Source organism: Miniopterus natalensis, chromosome 4, assembly GCF_054644295.1.
Source record: "Miniopterus natalensis isolate mMinNat1 chromosome 4, mMinNat1.hap1, whole genome shotgun sequence".
Taxonomy (NCBI): domain Eukaryota; kingdom Metazoa; phylum Chordata; class Mammalia; order Chiroptera; family Miniopteridae; genus Miniopterus; species Miniopterus natalensis.
This window is the reverse complement of record NC_142084.1, coordinates 26,002,951-26,016,217: the sequence shown is the minus strand read 5'-3', so window position 1 is coordinate 26,016,217 and position 13,267 is coordinate 26,002,951. Positions and strand designations below refer to the sequence as shown.

The window sequence follows — 13,267 nt, the reverse complement described above, 5'->3', positions numbered from 1 at the left end:
CAGGAGGCAGCCAATCAATGTTGATGCATTGTTGTTACTATCTCTCCCTTTCCATTCCTCTCTCTAAAATCAGTAACAACATATAAAAAAACAAGAAACAAATAAGCTTTGCTGTAAATATAGATAGAATATGATTTGCCATTCTGGAGATTAATTTTTTAAACATTATCCGGCATGTTGATATTTTATTTTATATATTTTTTAAATTTTTACTTATTGATTTAAGGGAGAGGGAGAGAGAAATATTGATTTGTTGTTCCACTTATTTATGCATTCACAGGTTGATTCTTGTATGTACTCTGACTAGGGATTGAATCCACAACCTTGGCATATTGGGACTGTGCTCTAACCAACTGAGCTGTCCGGACAGAGCTATATGTATTATTTTAAATGACATACAAAGTACCCTTTTACCGTGTGATTTAAATGATATAACACTAGTGAAAGTATTTTGTTTGTTGTTCTTTGTTAATCCTCACCTGAGGATATTTTTTTCCACTGATTTTTAGAGAGAGTGGGAGAGAGGGAGAAAGGGGAGAGAGAGAAGTGAGATCTCTGAGATAGAAACAGAGAGAGAGAGAGAGAAACATCAATGTGAGAGACACACATCAACTGGTTGCCTCCCGCACGCACCCCAGCAGGGCTGGGGATCAAACCTGCAACCCAGGTATCTGGCGCTGCCTGGGAATCAAACTCTCTAACCCTTTGGTGCATGGGCAAACGCTTTAACCACTGCGCCACGCTGGCCAAGGCTATAATTAAAGCTTTAACAAAACTTGTCCTTCCAATAACCACTAAACAACACTTTCAAAATACTATTACTTTCTGTAACTTATATAAGCATTTAAATTATCTTTCTACCCACCACAGAAATTAATTACAGGAAATTAACCCTTATCTTTTGTCACATTTGTGATAATACAGGCCAAAACCAAAAATCAATGAAATAATATATATATTTATAAGCTATACTTTGATGAGTTAAAAGGCAGATAACTATTTTGGACAATGGTACCTTGAATATATAATAATTTTCTCCAACTGGTCAATCTCTGGCAAGCCCCAGCTTATTTTTTTTACATATAAAAAAATATAATCTAGCTTTCCTTTCTCCAAGAAGACCAAGATGAGAAATGAATCAGATACTTATCTCATGGAATATTCATTCAACATTCCTCCTGCAAATATTTGTTGCTTATCTACTTACTAGAAACTGTGATAGCGCTCAAAGATGCAAAATAAAGACAACAAAATCACAAGCGTGAAGTTGTTGGGGTACATAGGACACAAAAGTAATCAAAATATATTATGAAAAATGTTATAACAGCATTGGGAACACGGAAGAATGTTTTTCCCTCTTTTCTAAAAACCAAGAGACGCTGGCCAAAATGATAATATGTATAAGACTACCTATAAACATCCTTCCCATTAAACAGCAAGTTGTATATATAGTTAATTTAACTACCAATTACTGTTTCCATTCATTAAAACTTAAAATATTAGCCCTAGCCTGTTTGGCCCAGTGGTTAGAGGGTCGTGAGCAAATGGACTGAAGGGTCCCAGGTTCGATTGCAGCCAAGAGCACGTACCTAGGTTATAGGTTCGATCCCAGTTGAGTTGAGGCATATCCAAGAGGCAACCAATCATGTGTCTCTCTTACATTGATGTTTCTCTCCCCACCCCCCACCCCCCCCCCTCTGAAAAGCAATGGGAAAATTTCCTCGGGTGAGGAATAATAAATAAATAAATAAATAAATAAATAAATAAATAAATGAAATATTAGATGTGCTTATGAACAAAATAATACTTGGACAACACATCAGAACTGGTATAAATAAGTATTACCCTTATAAAACCATTTAATAACTCTTGGGATAACAAACACAAGAGGTTGATAAACTCTTTCTGTTAAAGGCCAGATAGTAAGTAACTTAAGACTCTGTAAGACATAGCTTCTTTTTCCCAACTACACAACTCTCCCATCATAACACAAAAGTAGCCATAGACAACATGTAAAAATGCCATGTTCCAAAAGAACTTTATATGTGGATGCTGAAATTTGAATTTCACATAATTTTAACATGTTACAAAATATATTTCTTTTGATTTTCGCTTACCCATTCCAAAATGTAAAACAATTCGTGGCTCTGCTAGTGACCCGATTTGGTAGTGTTTGCCAAACACGACCACTAAAAGTAGAATCCACTATCACATTATAAAAATCATTCATGTTAATTTCAAGTCACACTTAGAACCTAAACAGTTATCTTCAAATTCAATCTTTACTTGATTGTAACCTCATAAAAGCAGCAAGACCTGAGGACAATTACAAAATAGTTTGAACAAAGACAGCCAAGAGTCAAAATGTCTAAACCAGTATCAGAAGAAATAGGAGAATAGGGAAAATCAGTAGCCAGTCCCTCCAAAAAAATATAAATAGCAGGAAAACTATCATAAGCAAATATCAGAACTGGGAAACATCTAAAGGTTTACGGAAACCAAACAAATATTTAATCAAGAAAAGGGCTGGGGGGGATTCCAAGATGGCGGCAGATTGAATGGAAGCTACACTGACACTCTCCCAGGATAAAACCAGAAACACAACTAAAATATAGAAAAACGATCTTGAATAATCAACTGAAGACTAGCTGCAGAGCACCCTCATAACCCAGACCAAAAGCGGTGACTGCATAGAGACTGGTAGGAAGTGCGGAGGAGCGAGAGGGCTGGCTGGGCTTCCACAGGCAGCAGCTGAAGGTCTGAGAGGGATATTTCAGCTGTGGTGGGTTCCCACTGAGAACTCTGGGTCTAAACCCCAAGCTGGACTCCTGAGCCCAGAACATGAGAACTAAGAAAGGTGCCCACATAACATCTGGCTGTGAAAAGCAGCAGGGTTTATGTCTGCCAGGAAGAGGCGGCTGAAAATGCAGACATCCTCTTAAAGGGCCAACACACAAAGTTTGGTGTGCAGCCACTCACCTTGGGCTCTGGTGGAGGGAGGGCAGAGTAGGCTAGAGCAGTGTGAGAATTCAGAGTTGCGGGCTTGGAAGATAGAGCTCAGAGGGCAGCCGTCTGGATTCCAGTGCTGAGTCATTCCCCCACACTGCAGAGGACATCTTTTTCAGGCAGACCCTTGCCAGCCAGGCAGCTTCTGCCTGGGGAGGAAGCAATTGCCCCACCCACTAGAAAACCTCTTGTCCCACCCTGTGGAGTTTGTGCCTTGCTTTGGTCTACACCTAACGCTCATTAAGAGAATCAGATTAATCAGCCTGCAGGTGGAGGTGAACCTCAGAGTGCTTTCAGTTTGCCTGATCTGCTTCTGGAACCAGACCTTGGAAAAGCAAACTTTGGTGTGCAATCTGGTCCTGTCCAAACACACTCAGCCCCAGCAGGGGGAAGCACAAGCCATGGGTTGTTGATAACTCCAAACAGGGTACTCAAGGCCATACACAAACAGTGTCTGATATTGGACTGCACCAGAGACCATCCAAAAGGACTGAGAGTCTGGCCAGGCGTGGCTCAGCAGGTGAGCATCGACCTAGTATCCAGGAGATCGGGGTTCGATTCCCAGTCAGGGCACATGCCCCGGTTGCGGGCTAGGCAGCCAATCAATGCCTCTCATTATTGATGTTTCTATCTCTCTCTCTCCCCCTCCTTTCCTCTCTCTGAAATCAATAAAGATATGTTTAAAAAAAAAAAAGGACAGAGTCTTAGCAGATCTACCCAATACATAGAAACAAACCCAAACAGGCGGCCAAAATGAGGAGACAAAAAAGCAAGCCCCAAATGAAAAAAACACAAGAGAAGTCTTCAGAAGAAGAGCTAAGTGAAATGGAGATAAGCAATCTAAAAGATATACGGAACAGAATATTGATTGTAAGGATGATGAGAAAAGATAAAGAAACTATGAAGGAAATTAAGAATGACATAGCAGAAAAAGAATACATTGGAAGAAATAAACAGCAGATTACAGGAAGCCGAGGATCAGATCAACGAATTAGAAGACAGGGTAGAAAAAAATCACTCAATCAGAGATCCAAAAAGAAAAAGCAACTAAAAGACAGGACAGTTTACGGGAGTTGTGGGACAACATGAAACATAACAATATTTGCATCATAGGAGTGCCAGAAGGGGGAGAGAATAAGCAAGGGACAGAGAATTTATTTGAAGAAATAATAGCAGAGAACTTCCCTAACCTGGTCAAGGAAAAAGTCACACAAGTTCAGGAGAGTCCCAAGCAAGAAGAACCCAAAGAGGCCCACACCCAGACACATCATAATTAATATGCCAAAAGTCAAGACAAAAAGAGAATCCTAAAAGCAGCAAGAGAAAAGCAAGCTGTTACTTACAAAGGAGCTCCCATAAGGCTGTCAGCTGATTTCTCATCAGAAACTCTACAGGCCAGAGGAAATGGCTTGCAGTATTCAAGATAATGAAAAGCAAGGACCTGAAACCAAGACTACTCTATCCAGCAAGGCTATTGTTCAAAATAGATGGTGAAATAAAGAGCTTCCCAGACAAAAAAAGGCTAAAGGAGTTTATCACCACCAAACCAGCACTGGAAGAAATGTTAAAGGGACTACTGTATTAAGAAGTAGAAACAGAAAGAAAAAAAATAGGCATATAGAATTAAAGTGGCGCCCGGCCGGGCGTGGCTCAGTGGTTGAGCGTCAACCTAGGATCCAGGCGAATTGGGGTTCGATTCCCGGTCAGGGCACATGCCTGGGTTGCGGGCTGCAGCCAATCAATGACTCTCATCATTGATGTTTCTACATCTCTCTCTCCATCTCCTTTCCTCTCTCTGAAATATAAAGATATATTTTAAAAAAAAGAAAAGAATTAAAGTGGCAATAGATAAGTACCTATCAATAATAACCTTAAATATAAATGGATTAAATGTCCCAATCAAAAGACATAGGGTAGCTGAATGGATAAGAAAAGACCCAAGATGCTGTCTACAAGAGATCCACCTCAGAAAAAGACTCACACAGGATGAGCATAAAGGAATGGAAAAATAATTTCCATGCAAATGGAAATGAAAAAAGGCTGGGGTAGCAATACTCTTATCTGACAAAATAGACTTCAAAATGAAGACCATAACGAGAGACAAAAAAGGTCAATACATAATACTAAAGGGATCAATCCAACAAGCGGATATCACCCTGATAAACATATATGCACCCAATATAGGAGAACCTATATAAAAAAAACTTCTGGAGGATTTTAAAGGAGAGATTGACAGCAACACAGTAATACTAAGGAATTCTAACACCCCACTGACTTCACTGGATAAGTCTTCCAGACAAAAAATCAACAAGGAAACAGTGACACTAAATGACACACTAGATCAGATGAATTAATATTTACAGAACATTCTACCCCAAAGATACAGAATATACATTCTTTTCAAGTGCACACAGGACATTCTCAAGGATAGACTGCATGTTAGAACACAAAACAAGTCTCTACAAGTTCAAGAAGACTGAAGTCATATCAAGCATCTTCTCGGATCACAATAGTATGAAATTAGAAATCAACTACAATAAAAACACTAAAAAAACATTCAAAAACATTGAGGCTAAATAGCATGTTTTTAAACAATGAATGGGTTACCAAAGAGATCAAGGAAGGAACCAAAAACTTCCTGGAAACAAATGAAAATGAATACACAACAACTGAAAATCTATGGGACACAATGAAAACAGTCCTGAAAGGGAAGTTCATAGCACTACAGGCCTACCTCAAAAAACAAGAAAAACTTCTAATAAAGTATCTAACCCTACAACTTAGATTTAGAAAGAGAACAACAAGAAGAGCCCAGAGTAAGTAGAAGAAGGAAATAATAAAGATCAGAGTGGAAATGAATGACATAGAGACTAAAAAAAACAATACAAAAGATCAATGAAACCAAGAGCTGGTTCTCTGAAAAGATAAAACAAGATTGATGAACCTTCAGTCAGACTCATCAAGAAACAGAGAGAGAGGACCCAAATAAACAAAATCAGAAATGAAAGAGGTAAAGTAACAACTGACCCAACAGTAAGGACTGCAAGACAATACTATGAACAACTATATGCCACCAAGCTGGACCACTTAGATGAAATGAACAAATGCCTAGAAAAATGTAACCTTCCAAAACTCAATCAGGAAGAGTCAAGAAAACCTGAATAGACTGATAACTGCTGATGAAGTTGAAGCAGTAATCAAAAAACTCCCAGGACACAAAAGCCCTGGTCTGGACGGCTTCACATGGGGAGTTTTACCAAACATTCAAAGAAGAACTAACACCTATCCTCCTCAAACTATTCCAAAAAATCCAAGAGGAAGGAACACTTCCAAGTTCTTTTAATAAGGCCAGCATTAGCCTAATTCCAAAACCAGATAAAGACACTACAAAGAAAGAATTACAGGCCAATATTCCTGATGAACACAGATGCTAAAATTGTCAACAAAATATTAGCAAATGAGATCCAGCAATATATTAAAAAGATCATACATCATGACTAGGTGGGACTTATTCCAGGGATGCAAGGCTGGTACAATATTCACAAATCAATAAACATGATATATCACATAAACAAACTGAAAGACAAAAATCACATGATCATATCAACAGATGCAGAAAAAGCATCTGACAAAACCTGACACCCATTTTTGATAAAAACTCTCAGCAAAGTGGGAATAGAAGGATCATACCTCAACATAATAAAGGCCATATATGACAAACCTACAGCCAACATCATACTCAATGGGCAAAAACTAAAACCATTTCCCCTAAGAACAGGAACAATACAGGGGTATCCACTTTCACCACTCTTATTCAACATAGTACTGGAAGTCCTAGCCACAACAATTAGACAAGAAAACATAAAAGGCATCTAAATTAGAAAGGAAATAAAACTGTCATTTGCAGGTGACATGATACTGTACATAGAAAATCCTAAAGTCTCCACCCAAAAACTACTAGATTTAATAAATGAATTCAGCAAGGTAGCAGGATACAAAATTAACACCCAGAAATCAACGGCATTTTTATACACCAATAATGTACTCAGAAAGAGAAACTAAGAAAACAATCCCATTTACCACTGCAACAAAAAAATTAAGATATTTAGGAATAAACATAACCAAGGAGGTAAAAGACCTGTACTCGGAAAACTATAGGACACTGAAAAAACAAATGGAGGAAGACACAAACAAGTGGAAAAATATACCATGTTCATGGATTGGAAGAATCAACATCATTAAAATGTTCATACTACCGAAAGGAATCTATAAATTCAGTGCAATACCTATTAAAGAAGATCAATGGCATATTTCACAGATCTAGAAGAAACACTTCAAAAATTTATATGGAACCAAAAAAGACCTCGAAGAGCCATGGCAATCTTGAGAAATAATAATAAAGTTGGGAGGACCAGAATACCAGATATCAAGTTATACTACAAAGCCACTGTAATCAAAATAACCTGGTACTGGCACAAGAACAGACATACAGGTCAGTGGAATAGAATAGAGAACCCAGAAATTGACCGAAGCCATTATGCTCAATTAATATTTGACAAAGGAGGCAAGAACATACAATGAAGACAGTCTCTTCAATAAATGGTGTCAGGAAAATTGGGCAGGTACATGCAAAAAAATGAAACTAGACCAATAACTTACACCATACACAAAATAAACTCAAAATGGATAAAAGACTTAAATGAAACCATAAAAATCCTAGAAGAAACCAGAGGCAGCAAAATCTCAGACATCTCTCATAGGGCAAGAGATGTTTGCCAATACATCTCCTAGGGCCAGAGAAACAAAGCAGAAAATAAACAAATGGGACCACATCAAAATAAAAAACTTCTGCACAGCAAAAGAAACCATCAACAAAATGAAAGAGCCCACTATATAAAAGAACATATCTGCCAATGATACATCTAATAAAGGATTAATATCCATAATATATAAGGGAACTCATACAACGTAACAAAAGGAAGACAAACAATCCAATTAAAAAGTGGGCAAAGGATCTAAATGGACACTTCTCCAAAGACAACATACAAATGGCCAAGAGACATGAAAAAATGCTCAAAGTCACTAATCATCAGAGAGATGCAAATTAAAATGACAATGAGATATCACCTCACACCTATCAGAATGGCTTTGCAGTCACAGTGGAAAACAGTGTGAAGATTCCTCAAAAAATTAAAAATGGAATTGTCATTTGACCCAATGATCCCACTTCTAGGAATATATCCTAAGAAATCTGAAGCACCAATCAGAAAGAATATATGCACCTCTATGTTCACAGCAGTGCAATTACAATAGCTAAGATCTGGAAATAGCTCAAGTGTCCATCAATAGATGATTGGATAAAAAGGCTGTTACATTTACACCATGGAATACTATGCAGCTGTAAAAAAGAAGGATCTCCTACCATTTGGGACAGCATGGATGGAACTGGAGAGTATTATGCTAAGCAAAATAAGTCAGTCAGAGAAAGCTAAGTATCACATGATCTTACTCATATGTAGAATATAAAGAAAAAAATGAAGTGATGAACAAAACAGATCCAGAGACATCGAAGCATGGAACAGACTAAGGAATCTCAGAGGGAAGGTATGGGTAGGAGAATGGGTGAGGAGAGATTAATCAAAGAATCTATATGCATAAAAGCATAACCCACAAACACAGACAATAGTATGGGGAAGGCCTGGGGGTAGAGTGGATGTGGTATGGAGGGGATCAATGGGGGAGAAAAAAGGGGAACATCTGTAATACGTTTGACAATAAAGATAAATTTTTTTAAAAAAGGGAATTAACTTGGACAACGCAGGCCCTAAACTGCCAGAATTTTTAAACTACCCACCAGATGATAAAATATTAAAAATTATGTTTGTCATCACTTATACAGCATTATAAATCTTCTCTTCAGGGAAACAATAGTATATTATTTTTGTCTCCTACCTACACTACTTGAGTGACTTAATGTGTCTAGTATTTGGAAACTGCCTTGATATTAAGTAAAAATTTCAAATACAATTTCTGAAGGCATATAGATTCTGTTCAATTTAGCCTTTAAGTCCTCATAAGATCAGACCGAAATGTCAAGTGCCTCTTATTCTTGTCAATATCAAGGCTCTAGTTGCCATCAAAATAGAATAAGGTTAAATGGAAAGATGTTTTCACTCTTTAAAAACCACGACAATGCATTATCACCTCAAGTCTGTTAGGATGGCTATTATCAAAGGATAAAGGGTCAACAAGAACATCTGTAATACTTTCAGAAATAAAGATAAATTTTAAAATAAAATAAAAGGCAATTTTAAAAAGAGAATAAAGATAACATTGTTGGTAAGAATGTGAAAAAAGGGGAACCCCTTAGCTATTTTACACTGTTGGTGGGAATATAAATTGGTACCAGGGAAATCAGTAAGAAGGTTCCTCAAAAAATTAAAAACATAACTATGCTATGATCCAGAAATCTCACTTCTGAGAAGTGAAATACCCAAAAGAACTGAAATCAGGACCTCAGAGATAACTTCCATTTTCACTGTAAAATTGTTTATAATAGCAAAGACCTAGAAACAACCTGTCTACCAATAGATAAACGGAAAAAGAAAATATGGTATTACATGTACAATGGAGTATTATTCAGCGTTCTTTTTAAGAAAGAAGTCCTACCACTTGCTATAACATGGATGAACACAGAGGACATTATGCTAAGGGAAATAAGCCAGACACAAAAGAACAAATTCTACGTAATTGCACTTACGTAAGGAATCCAAACTACTCAAATTCATAGAAGAAAGTAGACTGGTGGTTTACCAGGGGCTCTGGAGAGAAGGGATCGATAATGTGTTATTAGTCAAAGGATACAGTTTCATTTATGCAGGATGTGAGGTCCTAGAGATGTACAGTATAGCATAGTGCTTATAGTTAACAATACTGTGTAATGGGGTTTTCTGCTGCAGCATAAAGTAAGGGGGGGGGGGAGGTGGTATGTACCTCCTGCTGGGCTCCTGGCAATGCTGCTTCTATCTGCTCCTTGGTGGGAAGTGCCTTCCCCATAGGACATCAACTGAATAAGAAAATCAGTTTCTTTCTCCTAAGCCATGGCATATCAGTTATACAGAAATACCACTTTGAGAAACAGTCTTCAGGAAAGCCTTGTTGAGCTCATACATTCTCAAGAGATCACCCCCCAACTTACCCTTCCAGTTCTACTTCAGTTTGATAAGGCTACAAATTCAAGCATTGGCTCAGAGAGTCAGGAACAGCATCAACTTCAGGGGCTCTCTAAATACGTAATGTATGGAGTTTTGTATTGAATGATGTTGAATTCAGAGAGGTGACGGAAATTATTAAATTGGATAAAATGAAAATTATAGACTGTAATGGTAAAAATACTTGCTCCAATATTACAGAATGAATAGAAAAATGACTCTTTTATGCAATCTTCTGTTGTTACTCATCACTTTTTAAAGAGAGGCACAGAAGAGACTTTATTTATTCTACACTGCAGAAATGACTACACTGTGCTATACTACCAGAGAATCCAGTAGAAAAAAGCTTGTAACTCTGTAGCCTCTTACATTACCTTTAGTACACAGCATGAAGAAACAGAACTTTTTTAAATGACAAATCAAACCTTGTTGCCTTCCTAATAATATTCTTTAATAAACTCATTTTAAAACTAAAAATATATATGTTAAGAGAATAAATCTTTTGTTTAATGTTCTTAAAAAGAGAGAGGGTGTGCCCTGGGTGGTGGTGCCCAATGGTTAGTGCGTCAGCCTGCACACCAGAGGATCACAGGTTCAATTCCCAGGCACATACCTGGATTGCAGGCTTGATCCCTGCCCCTGGATGAGGGTGGAGCAACCAACTGATGTGTTTCTCTCTCACATCCATGTTTTTCTCTCTCTCTTCCCCCCCTTCCACTCTCTCTAAAAATCAATGGAAAAAATATCCTCTCCCCTTGGGTGAGGATTAAAAAAAGAAAGAGGGAGGAAGAAACTTTTAGAGGTTATGATTAAACATATGGCATAATACATGGTGACAGTTTCACAGGTGTGTACTTATCTTAAAAATCATCAAGATGTATACATTAAGTATGTATGGCTTTTTGTACGTCAATCATACCTCAATAACAAAAAATTTAAAAAAGGGGGAAAATGTTCAACAAAATTCCCATATGGCCCAGAGGAATTCCACTTATGGGTATATATCCAAGAGATTTAAAAAACAAGTGTTTTTAAATAAAAATAAAAACAAAACCACCTAGCCAGTGTGGCTCAGTTGGTTGAGCATCGGTCCATGCACCAGGTCTCAGGTTCAATGCCTGGTTAGGGCACATGCCTGGGCTTCAGGCTCAATCTCCAGTAGGGGGCATGCAGGAGGCAACTGATAGATGTTTCTCTCATCACTGGTGTGTTTCTATCTCTCTCTCTCTCCCTCTCCCTTCCTCTCTCTGAAATAAATTTTTAAAAATATTTTAAAAAAACGTATCTAAAAAAATGCTAAAAAAATAAAAACTTGTATACAACTACTACAGCAGCATCACTTATGATACCCAAAAAGTAGAAACAAACCAAATGTTCGTCAACTGCTAAAAAGATAAATAAAATGTGATATATCCACACTGTAGAATATTATTCAGCCACAAAAAGAAATGAAGTATTGGTATATGCTGCAATATGGATGTACCTTGAAAACACGATGCTAAGAGAAATAAACCAGACAAAAAAGGCCACATACTTTGATTTCATTTGTATGAAATGTCTAGTAAATGCATATCCATAAAGACAAAAATATTAGTGGCTGCCCAGGGCTGAAGGGAAGGGAGAATGGAAAGAGACTGCTTAATGAATAATGAGTTTTCTTTTGGGGTGATGAAAATGTTCTGAAATTAGATAGTAGTAATGACTGCATAACATTGTACATATACGAAATGCCACTAACATATACTTTCAAATAATATAAGTTACATAAATTTTACCTCAAATTTAAAAACAAGTAACTATTTTCAAATGAAATATATCTGGTATGAGATACAAACATTTCGTTACTTTATAGTTATATGTACACTGTGGTTATTTATTAGTAAAAAATATAACTGATATAACTCAAAAGTAAGACAAAAATTAAATCCTCATCCTAGATAGAAGTTAACACTTGCCTTTGAAGTACAAGACAGATTTGCAGATGACGCTTGTCTTTCTATTCATGTTTTTAGGCCAAATTGACATGTAGACTTGAGAAAAACTAATAATCAAATTTCTACCTTTCATTTTAATTTCCCATTTACAAGACAAGAGTCCATTAAAAGTACATTATGTAATGAACAGTGCTCTTAGTCCTTTGCAACAGAGCATGCAGCATAGCAGAGACAAAATGCTCTGAAGTCAGATGGCCGTGACTGGAATACCACCAGCATCATCACTTGAGGAACCACTACTCTTTAAGCTTCCATTTCCTAATGTGTAAACCTAAATAAATGGCTATGCCTAGCAACTGATGGGGTTGGTCTGAGGGTTAAATGAGATAATATTTATGAAGTGTTTAGTACAAAACACGGCTACCTGGCATACTTAACACAATATATGTTAAGTATGATAATTAACAAGAGCAGCAAATACTATATGCCATGCGCTGTGCTAGGAGTTCACTTAGTTTCTTAATCTATAAAATGTTTTGAAAATTAACTCCTAAGGTTGAGATGTCACTTGTCTAATCAAGGCAAACACAGGAGTCAGTGTGGTCTCAAATGGAGATCTGTCCAACTCCAAAGTCCACATTCTCTCCATAATCACAAGCTGCCTTTCTATAAAAGACACTTCATTCATCTTTATCACTTTGTCACACTTCTCAACTGAAGGGGAAATTAAATAACTTCACATTTACTACAGAAAAGTACAAACACATTAAAGTTAAATACAATACTAATAAGTGCTATTTTTAAGATTGTATTTATTGATTTTTAGAGAGAAAGGAAGGGAGAGAGATATAGAAACATCGATAAGAGAGAAACATCCATTGGCTGCCTCCTGCACACCCCCTACCGGGGATCAAGCCCAGAACCTGGACATGTGCCCTAACCCGGAATTGAACCAGCAACCTCTTGGTGTATGGCACATTGCTCAACCACCTGAGACACACTGACCAGGCTGATAATTTTTTTAAACTGTAACAATTTTGCCCAGCCGGGCATGGCTCAGTGGTTGAGCATCGGCCTAGGATCCAGGAAATCACAGGTTGATTCCTGGTCAGGGCA

The 13,267-nt window shown here is 37.3% G+C and overlaps 1 protein-coding gene and 1 pseudogene across 6 annotated transcripts in view; one reads left to right on the top strand and one right to left on the bottom strand.

Moving 5' to 3' along the window:
- Window positions 1–13,267, bottom strand: part of NSD1 (nuclear receptor binding SET domain protein 1) — a 153,331-nt gene that overhangs the window by 114,459 nt on the left and 25,605 nt on the right. The window lies entirely within an intron of this gene.
- Window positions 10,107–10,423, top strand: LOC148093235 (transcription initiation factor IIA subunit 2 pseudogene; annotated as a pseudogene).